Below are 17,493 nucleotides of genomic sequence, written 5' to 3'. Positions count from 1 at the left end.
CTTTTATTTTCTCCATGGAACACGGAACAGGTCGTGCTTGAGTCTTTTTAAGTGTAGTCGTCCCGCACATTTAACGACAAAATGAAAACGTTTTGTTCTTTGATCTTTTCGGGTTGGAAAACCGAAAATTTACCCCACTTACACCGATGAAGAAAAATGTTTTCTTTGAAAATTATTATAAATTTACCCTTCTGGCATGACAGACAAACAACAAAGGGAAATTCTTCTGGCAAATTCTGGATGAGATAATTTTTCTTTTCTTATTTGAGAATTTTATTTAAAGACGATCGTAAATGTTGTAGAGAAAGGGTAGGTGAAAAGGTAGTAAATGTAGTCACTGAGCAGCTTTAATTATTGATAGCTATTTTCCTAGCGTGTTGAAAGGCGTACACAATATGAAAACTGCCAATAAGGTGAGGATTGGATCAAATAGTGAGTGTATGTGCAAAGTCCGTTGTAGGACCAAACTTTTTGTTCGCACGCAAATACCACTGGAGTAGAAAGAGTATTGTCAAGAAGCAATTTCAAATATACAATGACCGTCAGTGAAATATAGCCGTAACTTTGTTTCTGCCGTTTCACTCATACAAAACTAACTTTTCATATTTCTATATACCACGCGCGTGCGTGTAACTATTTCACCTGAATTAACAACAGGGCAGAACTGGCTATCCAATGCTCGGGGAATGCTACTAAAATTTATTTTTTAATTAAATTAATATCCGATCTCTCATTATGGCCGCCAGTGCAGACCTGATAAACAAAGTATAAGAACTTTTTTTGTGTTAGTAGACCATCTGAAGCAAATTCATGCCTAAATTTTGCTGACCTCCACTGTAGTATATGTTTGACAGAAAATATCTTACTTCATTTACGAGGACATTGCTTTTTTTAATCGTTGCAGTCGATATCAGATTATTAACCGTTTTGTCACTTGTCGCCTTAACATACGCATCGTCCCGTTACTTGTGAAAAATTTTAATTCAGCTAGACGACCATCAGATAGTAAAATTATTGCGATTCCTTAATTTAATGGAAACATAAATGAATAATGTAGAAGTTCCCAGATGTTTGATTTGACATATTGCGACATTTTACTGTCTGTATTAAATTCGCATAAAATTCATTCAATTCCATCAATTCGTTAAATTTATTAATAAAAAAATGTATAGAAAAAAATGAATAAAACAGCAATATTTTAGCATTTCAAATTTTGTGCAAAATGCAACTCTAGAAAAGAAAGACAACGGTCGAATCCAATATAAAACGAAAAGAAAAAAAAACAAAAACATGCTGTCGTCAAGGTGTTCAAATATTTGAAAATTCAATTCTTTATTGCTTCTGTTTTTTCATCGTTTTTTGTTGGTTTTATTCTTATTTTCCCCTTGCTTTTCATTTTTTGTTTTATTTCTTTCCTTTTTTTGTTGGCTGTGGTGAGTTAAAAGTTATTTAGCGAATCGTAAAAATTTACATATCCACTTTTGTATTTTACAAACATTTAAAATACTTAAGAATTTGTATGGAAACATGTTCCTTTAAAACCATATCTTCTCATTATAAACATCTTAACACAGCACAGGTGATTATGGTAAATTAAATTTTCTTGTTACTTTAAGGTTTGAGTAAAACATAAAAATAGAATAAGTAAGATATACACCGCGATATATACGAAGGATTTTCCCACGAAATAATTCTTTTCTTGTAAATTGGATGTATTATTTTCTTCTTCTTTATATATTTATTCGAATAGCAAGAAATACACAAATATAATTAAAATAATTAGTAATGTTAATTGGTTGTGAGCGTAACAACAAAAACTAATAAAACATAAACGCACAGCACACACAATAAATGTCCATTGAATATTTGGGCGAAAATAATAAACGAAAATGATTGTCTGTCCCGAATTTTTTTCCAAGAAATAAAAAACCGAATAGAATGAATTGTCTTTTATGCCCACAGTTAACGATCATTTTCTATTTTATATACAGAAAAAAGACGAGAGTTTGGTATTTGCCAGGAAATAAAAGGTTTATTTCATATACTCTTACAGCAAATGCTTCACTTATATTACAAACATAAATAAGATATTCATGCATTCGGAAAATTACTTCAAAGGCACAATTTTCCCGAAAGTTTTCATTTTATATTACGCTTTCATTGTTCTTCTTGTCGCTGGAAATTGTTAATATTAAGTCTTATTACATTGTCCTTGATGGCATAATGGAACGAATTTAATTTAATAAGTTGAAATGTTTGGTTGCTATTATGTTGACAAATTTTCGCAGTCTTTATTATGTCTTTTCATTTTGGTAATGTTACTCATCAAATAAATAATCGTTGCCATTGCTGAGCAAATTACATTTTCTCTCATTCGTATGTGGAATTTAGATTATTTATTAAAAGTCACCTGATATTTTAGTAATTTTAGAATTACAATTATGAGCTTTCCTCGATTTAATTACCAAACCGGACGCGTGTTTCGGTATAAATTGACGTACAACTTAAAAACCAAAATGTAATTTTTCCAATTCAAAGTATGTGGAGGGTCAACCTATCATTTCCAAATTTTACATCAATTGCAATCTGCCTAATGTTAGTTCTATTTCGATTTGGCAGAACCCAGTATAAATAGAAGAAAGCCCTTTACAAGCGGTTTCTTAAAGGAGGTATACTTCCACATATACGACCCTAGATAAATACGGCCGACAACAATGAAATTCTTGGATATTTTTTCGGCCGCGATTGAGTGTGCAATGATTGTTTCTCAGAAATACTGAAATTGTTGCAGAGCGATTTATTTATTGATGTTTCTTGGTTTCGTCTATATCTCTATTTATTGTAATATAATCCGACCTGCAAATATTAAAACTTTTTTAACTCCTTGGACACATGAAGTTATATGGCACCACCTAAACCAGCTAATGAATACTAATAAAATGTGTGCCAATGCTGCCAATCGACTAAAATCTAAAACCATAGCACTGTCGAGCACCGAAGCTGACTTTGACATCACTCAATTAGAAGCTTAAAATCACACCGAGAGTGCTTTGCTGCAACCTATTTGTGTCTTGGGTAAACTAAATGTATTGAATGTTGGAAGTATAGGATCTAAATTGAATGAATCCCACACCGGGTGTTTTAAGTATTTGGGTGATTGAAGTAAATTGAACCACTAATCATATGTTATCGACAGCATCGAAAAAATAAGTGATTGCCTCAAATTAATATTGTGTGTATAGTAAAATGCGTGTTTAACCTCATGAAGTAATAGATTTTGCATTCAATAAAACAAGCACTGAGGAAAAAGGTGGAAACTCTCAACTGTAGCTGAAAATTTTGGCTCCAGGTAATCTACAATAGCTGCGACAGCTGTATTTTTTCTATGCGGCGCTACAGCTTTGGCAGCTATTGTAGATTACCTGGAGCCAAAATTACCAGCTACAGGTGAGATTTTCAACTATTTTTCCTCAATGAGTAACAGATTTAATGCTTGTATCGCGATTGGCTTGTCATTTCTAAAACATTAATAAAGTATAGCGTTGATAGTTTCAAGTTGACCTAGCGTCACCAGAGAAAAACGACTGTGAAACAAGACCTATTTTAAAATTGAATAGATTGAAGATATTGACTGACGGTATACCTTTTCGAATTTTTTGTTTGCAAAACGTTGCAAGAGTTACTTGCGTTTCTATATTCTAAATACTTTTTATATGATGTCGAATCGATTGGCCGCAGTCGTGACAAACTTTTAGATGGAAATGATCTGGATTAGAATCAGTGCCCGAGCTCACTTTCGTAGCCTCGTTAGCCAAATATCAATTAATAATAACAATACTGACAGTTCCGATCATATCATAGCCAATGAATTCGTTTAGCAGGAACAATCTATTTTAACAGATTATCTGAATCAATAACTTAATTTATTTATCATCAATTATTATTCTCTATCTCGTATCTTGTTTGTATGTTTAATATATCAAACCAAAGTACCAGCACTACGCATACATATATATATATATATATATATATATATATATATGTAAATCAATGTTGTAGCAATAGTAATCTACTGGTATTAAAAATAAAATGTTATAATACGTTTCCGATTATTCATTTTGAAAAATGAAGTCTAGAATTGAGGCGACACGAATTTTGATTTTCAAGATAAAACCGAAACATCATGTTTCATTCAGTGATCTATTAATATTTCTGTAAAACAACATCGAATTATCCAAAGACGGTAATAATTCAATCAAATTGAAAATTAATGATGGGGAATTTGAATTTGAACTTTTTTTTCATCTTGCTTTCATTCGATTATTATTGAAGTTTAGTGTACGAAGTATAGTCTATTTGAGCTGTGCGCACCAGTATTGAATGAATATCTATCTTGGAAAATTGAAACATACATTTTAATTTGTTTATCGATGATGATGTATGAATTTTAAGACATCGAGATGAGGTATAGAAAGCTAATGTAATAATATGTAAGCGTAACAGGAATTTAATCGGAATTTTTATTCAGAAGATGTAAAAAATAGCTAGTCAAAAGACTTATGACTGGCCTGGTGCGATATTTTAGATATTCAATTAATATTTATTATATTGAATAAACAAAATCAACTGCGTTTCGAGGTGGAACTGAATATGTAGAGCTCTCTCGAACATACCAAACATTTTTATTTACAGAAAAGGATCAGAAGTATTTTGAATATTTACAGATTGAAGTTAAAAGGTATATTATAACGTTTCGGTTTCTAATAGCTATAAATGAACACCACACCATAACAAATTAGTTAATGGCAGCAAAACAATAAAAATAAAAATGTCACAAACATTTCAAAACAAATAATAAAATTAGACTGAAAATAGAGAGGTTTTTTTTACTTCATCTCACTTTGGCTGTAGCATAGGTTACGACTCCGGCATTCCGTAACAAAACCACTAACACGCATTTTTCGAATGTTATTTGTATAACCAGGAACCGGCAATTAGAAATTTACACGACCAAAACATAACAGAAATAAAAATAGTTCAAAGTTTGGTTGCTGTTCGACTATGAAATTAAGTAAAATAAACAATTTTATGGTATAAATGAACCATATAATGTGACTCTGCGTGATTGTTTACCATCTAGAGGGTTGAGATATAACTCTAAATGAATATCGAAGTGTGGATGTTGATGAAAATATTGAATGTCCGTTCAAAAATGCGAAACTCAAATTCATCATTTCCTCATTGAGAGCATACCGTTTGGTGATAGTATGTTAAGTACACTTTTGACTCTGATTAAAAAATTAATAAAACAACGGCAGAGTAAAATAAACCAAACAGTAGCGGTTCATTTTTGAAAAATCAACGTTAATAAATACACTAAGTAACTAAGTCAAATAAGGGACCTAATACATGTATGAAAATGAACTCGAATGAACACTGATATAAATTGAATTAATTTTAGTTGCAAAATATGAGGCTGCTCAACGCCCTTCAAGCGAAAGTGCTACTATTGACAGCTGCCAAATAGAGTCCCATTTTGTATGAAACAAATTTACACATTTTTCTACAGTTAAAATTTATTTGATACACTGTCCAGTTTCAGTACTCTATTTAGAGTACCACTCATATTTGAAGTGCTTTGGGCTATTAGATAATTCTGGTCCATAGTCAAATCAAGCGTTCCTGGTCTGTTTATTTTATGTCGTGTAAAACAAATTGAATGCAACAATGCTATTGAAATTGGATGAATATTATTAGGAAAGATATTGAAAATGATTGGTAAATTTAAGTGATCATTCCGTAAAAGTAGACATTACCAGCAGCAATTATTTACCAGCAACAGAATAACAATTCTTTTGTTTGCTGAACGTGTTATTATTGCATCTTATCTGAATATCTTATATATATTGGGAACAGCTGCATATTCGAAAACAAACAATTTCTTGTATTCTCATAAGAATAGAATATTCTCACATAAAATCTTAAAAATACCGAAAAAATACACTAAATAAAGATATTACCAGAAAAGTTCCAAAAACATGCGAGAAAACAAGAAAAAAAGAAGAAAATTTTGTGTTTTGTTTCTTCGAGAGAAACACGAGATTTGTCGGAGAGATCTCTTAAAGATATTGTCGCGTTTGTTTTCAAGAACTTTATACTTTTTCAAAAAGATAAAGTGACAATTTACACTTAATTTGTTACTGCACGAAAATAAACACGCAATGTGTGGATTCGGAATATATACATAATAAACGTTAGTATTAAGCTAAGTGACGTGTGCGACACATTAAAGCTTAATATTACACGTTTAGCATTAAAATGGGATAAAAGTTAATTAATTAGATATTCTGTTAAATGATTAAGAAGATAAATGTTTACCCATTTAACCATAATATTACTAGAGGTTATATCGTTACTGTCAATTTGAATTAAAGAAATTAATGCAAAGCTGCAATCGCGACGGCATAAGCTATTTCTGGCCACTCTAAGTATATTTAGACGATGTATCCATAAACTGTAGGACGATATGGAGAAGAATCTTACTGCTCATTAGTTTATGTAATTATTATCAATGTTAACTGTGACCACATCTATCTATACAATCTTTTGTTGTCCTTACCAAAGAAATCATTTAAACTATCATAAAAATGCTTTTCGCAACAAGTGACAAAAAGTAGGATTTTCCATTGCATTTATTGCGAAAAAGGTTGTATACAACTTGATGATAAATGCTTTTTTAGGCACACGATGTGTATTATCCACTCGGCCTGCGGCCTCGCGTGACACTCTACACATCTAGTGCCTAAAAAAGCATTTATCATCGAGTTGTATAAATAGGCCTCGAGTGACAATCTACACATCTAGTGCCTAAAAAAGCATTTATCATCAAGTTGTATAAATAACTATTGTTGCGCTAGTTCGGGAAAGACCCATTTCGCCCTCAAAATGACAAACGAATTATTCAAAGGTATTTGCTGGTACTTAATGTTGCTAGCAAAAAGCGAAATTCTTCTTTGCAAACGAGTGTAATTACTTTACGTACTACAGTAAGCATAAACAAATTTTATGCAACTCAGCATCATAATGTGCAAAATGACATACTACACGAAATATTGTTGCTATAAACGCCACCACAAAATTTTCCGCCGTTTCTTATTGGTCTAAACAAATTACTTACATGAAAATCAAAAAATGTGTGGAAAATTCAAAATGAATTACTTACTAAGCAATGAGCATGATAAATCTTTTTTTGGCATTAGATGAACCGTATAGGCCGAGTGTGACAACGTACATTGTCTGCCTAAAAAAAATATTATCAGTTGACTAGTTAGTCGAATAATTTCACTTTTCGGCACTGAGTTGAAAAAACAAGACAAGAATCCACAATACATTGTCATTGTGGCTTTCAGAAGATTTAAACGTTAAACTACACTGTATATATGTTCCTTTCACCTGCTTAATTGAATGATAACTAGCACCAGAAATTTCTATGTTAAAAGAAACTAAATTTTTCAGTAAAATCGCTACACCCATTTTACTTAATCAAAAATAACTCCTGATCTGCCGTGATCACATAAGTCAAATAGACGCCACAAATGTTTTATAGGTATAAGCTGGGTCAATCTCAATCACAATTAAGAAAACCAATTGACGGCATGTAAATTTATTTTTATAGCAATTCTAATAAAAAATAAGAAAGAAAAAGTTCCAACAGATATCGGTGTCGTTCCCATCAGGCTATTAGGTGTATCTCTCGGTCCTTTTGATATTAATTGCCACCCATACAGTATAAATGCATCATATCATACGTACAAGATATTCCAGCATTTTTGAGTCAACTACATGTCGAAGGAAATAAATAAAAAAAAAGAGAAAAGTGAAACAGAAAATGTGTACAGCCTCATCTCCATAGGCAATTAAGATAAAAACCTATGTGCGGTGGTCGGTGAATGTTTTGTTTGAAATTTTATTTATTTTAAAATAATTTATTAAATGATCTGGTGTGCGCAATTCTTCCCGCATTCAGACAGGTGAAGAAACATTTTTATAAAATGTTTACGTTATTTCTACTTTATGACGAAGTAATTTCAAATATGTAAAATATTTTATCCGGTTAATATTATTTTCTTAAAATGACATAATACTCTCACCGTGCGGTTAAATTCTAAATACGAAAAGGAGAGAGAAAAAAAACCACTGAAATAAGTTTACTATCATTTTTCAATGGTTCAAAAATTTCAATGAATTTCGAAAATATGTCGGTTTGGTATCTTTCTATACACAGCTCGGCATATGATAGCGCACGCGTGGTGTTCTTTTAAAAAATATAAAGAATTCAATTAATTTTTATTTGTAAATTTTTTGATTAAATAAATATGTGTACGTAACGATCCGACGACATAATGTTATGCCAATGTTGATTTTGTAATAATTAAAAATGAATTCTTAGCAACTGTTTGAAATTCTCTATTTGATATTTGAATAAATCCATTTTTTTTCTTAATTTAATACGAATACATTTAGATAAGTCTGAAAGTGGAGCAGTTGCGTTTCTCACCTTATGCATTTTGAACAATTTTAATTGATCATCCAGTGTCACATGTTAAAAGATCATGCTTGGCCGTACTGACCTCAGCCAATGGATTTCCATTCCCATTATTGTTTATGTCCTATAAATATTAAAATAAATTCATTTCGGATTACAGTGGGATCTAAGCAATAAGCGAATTTGTAAATTCAAATTTTGCGCCAAAACATCATAAACTGGGAAGCCCTCAAATTGACTGAAAACATCGAGGTCTTTAAAAACTCTAAAATATCTCAAACTGTGTTTTCTTTACATAAACAAATTGTAAAAGATGTCCATGTAGTTTCTAGTTACTCGACCATGCACGTCATGATTTGATGAGAAAGTGAAATTGTGTTTGAATCGGGATTGTGTCATTTTATGTATCAGCATCACCCTCTCGCAGATCACTAACTCATTGAGTGGCAGCAGCCGATTGCTGAACAGGTATGTTGAGGTTGTCAATCTGGGCAGCCGGAACAACAACTTGATGCATCTTTTCAACAGTACAGTTTTCGTTCAACTTGTATGCTGCGCATTCACTGTATATGGCAATCATATATTGAATGTGGCTGTGAACGTAGGCGAAGTAAATTTCTTTTCTTTTGCTTAGCGGGATGAACTTTCCATTGCGCCACATCGTCGGAATGAATGGAGGCAAATATTTTTTAACGTGGTTGACGTGGTCGTGGAAAGAAAGATCTTCACCCAGCACCAGACCCAAATACTTAAACTTTCTTGAGCGGTCGATCGATTTTCCACCGAATAGACATGTCTGGTATATTCTTGGCTTTGCCAAATGTCATGTACGTAGTCTTGTCGACATTCAGAGTCAAAACATTGCGACGAAGCCAATCTTTTAACACATTGGCATTATGTTGCATCATCAGCTGGAGTTCGAGCCAATTATCACTGGCATAAGTGAGGGCGGTGTAATGAATGAGCATACCGTACAAGTTCAAGTCCAGCATGTCGTTGATGTAGATCAGAAAGTGCAATGGACCGATTTCGGAAACTTGTACCACTCCGACATTGACCTGTGGAAATTTACTTTTGTTGTTTCCAAGGGTCGACGCTGTCGATCGTTCTTGCAGATAACTGACCATCAGCTTTGTTGCTTTATCAAATAGTCCCAAACGTTTGAGTTTTCTGGCAGGTCTATCTGGCATCTTATATCGCCAAATGGATGGTTAAACTCTTCAAGTATAAGATTATGTATCAATTTCTTTAATGTAGATAATACATAAAATTAAGTAATTCAGATTCAACAGGAATACTCGTGAAATATGGCGAAGGTTAAACAAGTAGAGTTCCTTTCAATTTCATTCATTTTTACTTCCTTTCAAAGGCAGAACTATGCAGAATTTAGTAACATTTTCTGAGCTTTCAGTACTCTTAGTTGAACAATTCAAATCGATAAAATCAAGACAAAAAACCGAACGGCAGTTTTTCCAAAAATCATAAATTCGCAACCCAGAAATTGGTTGTCATTGTAAACGAATTCGACGATAGATATACGTATTGGTTCACACATAACTTATATATGTTCCTATGTAAAACCCTTTTCGATGAAACCGAAAAAGAATAAAAATAAAAAATAAAACGAAAAGGAATTCAAATCGACATGTTAAAAACGTGGGAAACCAATCGCGAATTTTTCAAATTCTCAGCTCGTCCTTACGATGGTTCATGCTCTCCCTACGAACGCTGCTTCTTTCGATGCTTCTTCTTTCCTCATCAACTTTACCTTTATTTACCGGACATTTTATAGTTTTATTTTCTCGGTTAATTTTTATTTGTTTAAAAGTTTTCTTCTTTTTTCTCTCTCTCTTTTTTTCGTTATTATTATTATTTCTACACAATCATATTGTATTTTTGTTTCTCATTTGATTTGTTGTCGGCAATAGCTGCCTTTATGAATTGAATTTTAATAGCACTATCTTGTTTCGTTTGAAATAGCTTTGATATAGACCGCGATCCGCACTTTTTATTCGTAGATTGATCGATACATTCGACCTCATTGGGGGCTCTCTCTCACCAACATAATGTTCGACCACAATAACAAGCTAGTTCACATTTCACATAAATGCACGTTTAATATTTCAGCGTTTTTAAAACAAATTTAATCAATTGATATATTCGATATGTACCGAAATTCTTTAAATAATTTCGTCAGACTGATGATTTCGGTAATTTTGGATTATCATTCCCAAAGCAACATTCATATTGGACATTGTCTTTCATTATTACGGTATTATGTGAGATTGTTAAATATGCGTATATCGATACAACAATCATCATTTAATATGTTACATACCTTATTCACAATTCGTTTAATTAATTTTCTCTAGCATTTGACATAGCTAAATGATTTATATTTAGTGATTGGACATTTACACTCTAAAACAGTTTTGGGAATGTCTTTGGTAGACGAAATTTGTTTCTTTTTTTTCGAAGCGTGCGGTATTCTGTGGCACTTTTAATTTGACTGGCGTAGTTATTTATTTTTCTAGTATTCTGCACAAATTTGTGTACTCACCTTCAAAATTTTGGTAAGTAGGAACGGTACATAAATGACGTTCGTGCAAAAATAGTTCATTTTGACCCTCATGATACATAATTAACGATATTCCCAAATTCATTGTTACTCTATAGTATAGAGTCTATACGTCCAAAAACAAAATTCGTAAGTCAGGCAATATTGTATACGTTCAGTTATACGGAGGGTAAGCATTCCGTTAGAAGTAACAATGTTGTGAATGTTAGATGGAGTTGACGTTAGAAAAGTAAATTTTTTGAAATATTGGTTTAAGGGTGAACTGTTTTGATACAGGTATTTTAATACGTACTGGTTCAGAGCTTTTTAATTTGACAAGTATGTAGCCGAAGCCGAGGGATGCAACCACAAAAGTGAAAATAACAATCTTTTACTTGCTGCACCACCGGGAAACTCGTTTCAATAACAGTAGCAGTAAAACTCGTTGTTATCCGTGCAGCGTGAAAAACCTTATTTTCTCCAATCAAATGCAATGAGAGGATAGCGTCTTGTTGACGTTCTCTCTGATGACAGGTAAGAAATGTTCTACTTTAATTTTTCTAATGGGGTGAATCGGGGACACCCTCAAAATGCAATTTCCAACTTTAATCCGAGTGAGAAGTCATTAGCTTCATCATAAGAAATGTAGAGATGATTTTCCCAGTTATCGCATCATGAACGAAAGATATGATGAATTCACAAAATCAGCTAGACAAGAAGAAGCTCTGGCTGACTTTCCTTCATATCGCAAAATATATAATAGACATATTGAAGTGCCAGATTTTATTATTCTATGCCATACTAATACAGATCTGTTGATTTTTTTGTGATACGCTTATTTATGTAAAATTTCAAATGAGTCCGTCCATATACTTTCTGATGCCGGTGATGGTCTATCTACAATTTTATCTGAGGTAAATAGATTCTGTTTCTAAGGATTTTTTGAAGCCTCATGTTTATCCAAAACACAACAAGGGAATTCACGAAGTCAAATATATCTTGTATATTTCCGAAGATTTTCCGATATTTATTTGATAAATCTTTTACTTCATTTGTTTGAACATGCTTTTTGCAATATAATACCTCATTGGTCATTTAGCTATTTGAAAGGCCTTTAAATTGAAAACCGTTTTCCTTTTAATTGTTTAAATTATTTAGTGGAGTTTATTGGAAAAGTTCAAATAATCCTGTAATAAAAAAGGCAAATTTCCATAAATCCCAAAAACCACTACTTCTCATTTTGTATGAAAGCTTTTTCTTAACAGCTTCATAGTAACGCGTTAATTAAATTTTTTATTATTTTAATCTATACACAAAATGAATTGCAAAGCCAGCCTCATAAACATGTAATAACATTTTTAAATGCTGAAACATTAATTTGAAACCATTCACCCTCACTCGGCATGGTAAGACCATCTATTTTGATATGCATTTAAAAATGTAATAAAATTCAAACAATATATTACGAAACCTCATATGCTTTCAATAAAACTCAAGTGGTAGGTCTATCGCACAAGGGTGTGTGCATTGTTCATTATCATGTACAATGTACGTACATATTATAATAAATGTCCTTTTATGTCCCCTTTTGGCTTTTGTGCTATGCTGTACTAGTTCCTTTCCGAAACTAATTTACGATTTTAATAAAAAGATTATATTCGTATGATTTATAGTGAGTCAGTCGAAGGTAAGATAAGATGTTATATTTTGGATATGGTTCCAAATTCATTATTAATTTGAATGATTGAGATTATATATGTAGGATGTAGGATGTAGTGCAAAATGGGAGGGTACTAGGTACACACAAGTAACGTGTCATACCCAGTTCTCTTTTTAAATATTTTATTCTTATTCCAAGGTGATCATGAAAATGAAAAAATCCGGCAATACAATTCACAGGGACTATGATCCATCACTGATGTTTAACTATTCTACATTGATATTCGGCAACGCTGTACTCTTGTGACCTTCTAATATTGTCTATTAATGAACAATTAGTGAAGTGAACGCAACTCTGATACTTGGGAACTCCTTTTAACATTATCTGAGCACTAAGACACACCTGACTCATTTTTTTATGGATAGAAAATCAGTTCTGATACACTATTAAAAACATTAAATCTATTTGAACCTGCTATGATCAAAGTATATAAACATACTGAAGGTAATGCAAATCCACAAAAACGCACGGAACCCTACTTTCGGGTGAATGTAATTTTTACCATGTTGGCCACTAGTTAAATTCACTTTGTTAGGTTGCATCCTTATACTCAACACAAAAAATTGTATGCAGAACAACACATTTCTACCAACATTAAAACGCCAAACGTCACGCAAGCAACATAACAAGTCTTATATTCACCCGAAACTGGAGTTTCGTAAAGTTTGTGATCCGCTGAGCACTTGCATTACCTTCAGTATGTTTATATACTTTGGCTATGATGACTCCTTGACTGGTGAAGGTTGAACGAATTACGGTGATTCGTAGGGATTAAACAGTACCTATATTAAAATTCCGGTGATTGGTGAAGGTTTTAACGATTCCAGCTATTTCTAAGGGTTCAACAATTCGTGGTTGAACAAATCCCAGTGATTAAAGGTGGTTCAATCGATTGGTTAATCACTTGAATAACAACATATGAAATGTGTTTTGATCGTAAATTGGATTGAACTGATTTGTATAGTAGGTCTTATGAACTTACAACGAAAATTTTGTTAATTGTGAAATAAAGGTTTCTGCCATACGTATAAAAAAATGTGGTTCAACAATTCTTGGCGATTGTTAAGGACTCAAAAAATCGTGGTTCCTGTAAGGACTCAACAACCCGCTGATTAATGAAGGTATGAAGGTGACGAACATTTTTGATCTGAACCGTCGCTTCGAAGTTCGAAAAGCGACAGGAAATAATTCACTTTTATTTGGCACCATCGACTTTTCTAGTTTTAGTTGAATTGACAAGATTTTCAAAGACAATTTTTGGCTATAAATATATAAAACATAGTAGCTCTAGATGAGTAGAAGGTCTATTATTCTAGAAATATTGACTTGCTGGCATTCCAATTTTACAATACGTTCTCTAATAAGTGGTAGGATAAGTGAAGTCATAAGCTTGGGGCAGGGATTTTTTTCGAAAAAATATTTTCTTGAAATTTTCGAGATATTGTTCCAGAAATTTAGAAGAAATCAAGAAAATGTCTTTTTTTCAATAATAGGGTTCGGTATGGAAGAGGTGGAACTAAACTATATTGAGTTGAACTGTTCGACTAACAACACATTGAAATTAATTGCGGCTTGCCAACTTTCGGCACCCTGGACTTTACTTAAATAGTCGAGGAATGCCTCCAAATAAATTTCTAAAAATCCAAAACTGAATTCTAGATTTTTAGAAATTTATTTGGAGGTATTCCACGACTATTTAAGTAAAATCCAGGGTGCCGAAAGTTGACAAGCCGCAATTATTTTGAATGTGTTAAGCGCAGCAGCAGCATGTATGGTTTGCTAGTCCAATTTTCATCTCAGTGTGCAATAGTTTTAGGAAAACCAACGTCTTCCAGAACCTTGAGGAAACTTACAGAACATGAATGATTGACAACTATTCATCTGTTATCGATAACGACGACAAAAATAATTACAAGCTCTGAGTAATATGGTCCTTTATATAGTAAAATGCATGTTAAAAAAATTGAAGTACCAGATTTGAAATCAACTGATTAAACATATTTTGATCGATGGAAGTAATAGACCAGTGATAATAATACTGGTCATATGCTTACGGTCTGTAACATGTTCAGTTAACCCATTGTCTTCAGTTCAATCATTATTTGAATTGAATGTTTTCATGTTACTGTAAAAGTCCACCTTTTTTCCTGCAGAATTTCCGAGCAATTATGCATGTAAATAAAGAATGAAACTGGGGCAAATAAGAGTGTATATTGCTTTAAGTAAATGCAAAATTCACCCGAACCACCCTCAATAAAAACTAATAAAAAACAAATTAAATTATTTGTCTACGAATTTAACAGACAATAATATATTAAATTTGGTACGCTACAAGTTTTTGATATGGGGTTGTTGAAGGCAACACAAAACAATATTACACAGATAAACCTATGGCTTTCGCCCATTCAATGAATTCACGTACATATTAAATTGAAAATGAAGGGTGTAGATTATAGACATTATGTAGGCAATACGCACATCAGCAATGAACGTTCGGATCATTACACTTGCACTCAAGTGCCAAAATTAAAGTTGGATACTCGTTTATTGAAAACCAAATAACATCCTTTAGTGTATGTATATGGTATGTTTGCTCCTAGTGAATCGTATATGAAAAGGGTGCACCTGTTTTATTAAAAACGCAAATAAATGGAGGGAAAATGGATGAAGACGGGAAAAAAATGATAGAATGTTTTCAATCACGTTTAATATATGTTTTGCACCCTCCATCTCCATAATAAATGATTTGATGATCTATTGATCTATTTAGTATTGTGGAATTTTCATTATGCGATGTTATGAATATTTTAACGTGAATATCGAGTTGATTTTAAAGATAATACCGATTCCTCACAAAAACAACCACATGAATTTTCTGTGAACTTTACCATTTTGGGATTAACATTCGTGGCGTAAAAAAATATTGGTAGGTAGGTGGTACATGATATGAATAATATGCTATGGATTAACTGTATCTAGGTAAATACAACAAAATATAAACAGCCCAGCGTAGAGTTTGTTTAATGTTTACTTACCCAAATTATTGGGCGCGAAATTGGAGTCCAATTATTGGATCTTTACCAGACGGCAATCATATAAGTCAGTATCAGTATCAATATCAATATAGTATCTATTACTTCATTTGATTTTCTTAGATTTTCATGAGGTTAATTTTAAATCTTGTACTTCACTTTCTTGAACATGATTTTTGCTAAAAAAAATGAGATAAGTCAGCGATTGCCGTTTTCTTCTGAAGTCATTGTCGATAACAGACGACAATTTTGTTTTAATAGTTGTTTTGCTATCTAAATTACGAACAATTCAACAATGTGGTCTAAATCGAAGCAATACACAGATTAAGTAATTCAGATGACAATTATTGGTAATGAGGAATTTTTCGTCTGCGTCATTCACAATGACTCACAAAGTGACATAGATCAAATCCAAGGTTATTCGAAACGTAAAAAATCATCCACAGAGAACCCTAACCTCAAAGTATGTGCAGCGAAAATGAGCAGGCACTTTGTTCCAAGGCTGTAAACTTTACACCCTTGCTTTGTTCAAGTTTGAAAATAGAAATAAATGTTTGAATGGTTTGCATTGTTTTCTTGAAAAAAAAATGAGCTTAAACATTTATCCCAATGGGATAATATCCCATACAAGCAACAATTATAATTTCACCTTTTATACATTAAAAATCAATTAAATTTTTGTTGATCCAGACAAAACACAAATTAAACAGCAGCTCAAAAATTACATTTTTTGGCAGAGTTTCGCTTAGGGTTCTCTATGGAGTTTACAGGGGTTTACAGTTACTCGGACCTGATCTATTTACTTATATACAAAATTATATCACTTTTCGCAGCGCCGTTGTGCTAAAAAAATTGTCATTTCCTGGCCTGGTACGAAAAATACTATTTCGCCTAGGTCCAACAAAATTCACATGATAATAAATGGAGACTATAAATACATTAGCAGTACAAATTTCCAATGCAAGTATACTCTATAGGTATGGTCTAATGTCCAAATTTGTATGGAGCCTTTCTTTAACTTACCTTTCAATGATTTTCAACACCTGGTTTGTACTTTCATTGCACATTTCTATATCTGCATGATCTGCGTGTTCGTTTGGCTTAGCAGAACATGGTGTGACATCTGTTAGAATAAATAGAAAGTAGCAAATGAAGTTTAGTGTGCATCAGAAAGATTCGAAATCGACTTCGAAGTGTCATGTGTCATAATGCATGAATTTTCGATTTTCATGTGTTGATTTTCAAAATATTAAATTGATAAACAAAAAGGTTCATTTGCTGCTGGTTTGTTGGATTTTTACTTATAAAAAATTTGGGAAAGTGTTTGCTTTATTCTCATTGAAAAACCGCTGTTGAAGAAAGGTGAGCAATTGTTTATTTTACATAGTATGTAAATAGCATAGTATAACTAATATATATTTAGAAAGAAGTGTTACCGGTGCCCCGTTTATAGAAACAAGTAACACAAAACTTAAAATTATCTGTGATACAATAGGCACAGATCGAAGATAATTGACATCACTTTAAGGCAGCACAAGAAGTGACATCTCCTAATACTGATAGTTAGATTAAATATCGTTCATGGTGCTTTAGAAAATTCTTTATTTCATAGACTCGAACAATTTTTTTCCTATGGGTT

Source organism: Bradysia coprophila, unplaced genomic scaffold (assembly GCF_014529535.1).
Source record: "Bradysia coprophila strain Holo2 unplaced genomic scaffold, BU_Bcop_v1 contig_358, whole genome shotgun sequence".
Classification (NCBI taxonomy): Eukaryota; Metazoa; Arthropoda; class Insecta; order Diptera; family Sciaridae; genus Bradysia; species Bradysia coprophila.
The sequence above is the reverse complement of the archived record's forward strand: the minus strand, read 5'-3'. Positions refer to the sequence as shown.